This window comes from Oryctolagus cuniculus, chromosome 7, assembly GCF_964237555.1.
Source record: "Oryctolagus cuniculus chromosome 7, mOryCun1.1, whole genome shotgun sequence".
NCBI classification, from domain to species: domain Eukaryota; kingdom Metazoa; phylum Chordata; class Mammalia; order Lagomorpha; family Leporidae; genus Oryctolagus; species Oryctolagus cuniculus.
In genome coordinates this window covers 145,481,571-145,483,046 of record NC_091438.1, presented here as the reverse complement: position 1 = coordinate 145,483,046, position 1,476 = coordinate 145,481,571, and positions in this window count along the sequence as shown.

Here is a 1,476-nt window from a genome sequence, read left to right as displayed (position 1 = left end):
CCCAGTCTCACCCCTTTCCATTCCCGCAGGCACCACCCTGCCCTCTGCTGGCCTGCCGCTGGCTCCAGAGGCCCAGCTGGGGCTGTCTTGTTCTAACAGAAACTCAGAAGACCAGCGAACGCCAGACAGGTGCTCAGAACTTTACCCGGTTCTTCCTGTTTGGGCTTCTGGGGCCACCTTTTCTTTAAGATTTATTTTATTTATTTGAAATGCAGGGTGACAGAGAGAGAGAGAGAGAACGAGCAAGCGAGCTCAATCCACTGGTTCTCTCCCCAAATGGCTGCAACAGCCAGGACTGAGCCAGGCCAAAGTCAGGAGCCTGGAACTCCTTCTGGATCTCCCACGTGGGTGGAAGGGGTCCAAGTTCTTGGACCGTCATCTGCTGCTTCCCCAGGTGCATGAGTAGGGAGATGGACTGGAAGTGGAGCAGCCAGGATTTGAACCAGCGCTCCAATATAGGATGCTGACATCACAGAGGGCAGCTTAACTTGCTGTGCCACAAGGCCAGCTTTGGGGAACATTTTTAATCAGACAGCCATCTTTCCCTGTTTGCACTCTGCTACCTTGCTTTAACCTTCCCAGTGGACAGGTCCATTGTCAGCACACAGACCCCAGCCGTGCACACAGTAGGAGGGTGCGGCATACCTCGGTCACACAGAAACACCTTTATGCATCAACCGAAGACCCGCTGGAGTCAGGAGACCTGGATCTAGGCCTAGACCTGCAGCTGACTTGCTGAGCAACCCTGAGCGAGCCTTTGTCTTTCCTGGCCCCAGTCACCCATCTCCACGGTGAGTCAATTGCACTGTGCTCTCCGGAGCTCCCTCCCCACTCCAGTCTCTTTCAAGGGAGAAACCCCCATGGTTTGGGTGCAGCTTGGGCGTGTTCCCCAGTTTCTTCTACTGGGAGCGTGGTCCCATGGGTGGTGGTGTTGAGGTGGTGGAAGCCTCATGAGGTGGGGCCTATGGAAGGTGTTTGGGTCATGGCCGTGGAACCCTCAGAAGTGACTCAGGACCCTGCTTAGTTTCTGGGAGAGCAGGTTGTTTTTGTTTGTTTGTTTTTAAAGATTTTATTTATTTACCTGAGAGGTTGAGTTACAGACAGTGAGAGGGAGAGACAGAGAGAAAGGTCTTCCATCTGCTGGTTCACTCCCCAAATGGCCAAAACAGCTGGAGCTGGGCTGAGCCAAAGCCAGGAGCCAGGAGCTTCTTCCAGGTCTCCCACGTGGGTTCCGGGACCCAAGCACTTGAGCCATCTTCCACTGCTGTGACAGAGAGTTGGCTCGGAAGAGGAGTAGCTGGGACTAGAACCAGTACCCACATGGGATGCCAGTGGAGGATTAACCTACTGTGCCGGCCCTGAGCAGGTTGCTTTACAAAGAACATGGCTGCCCTGCATCTCTCTGGCTTCCCATCTGACCCCATGACCTCTCCCTGCACATGTGCTCCCGCCACACTGATGCAGCTACAAGGCCCT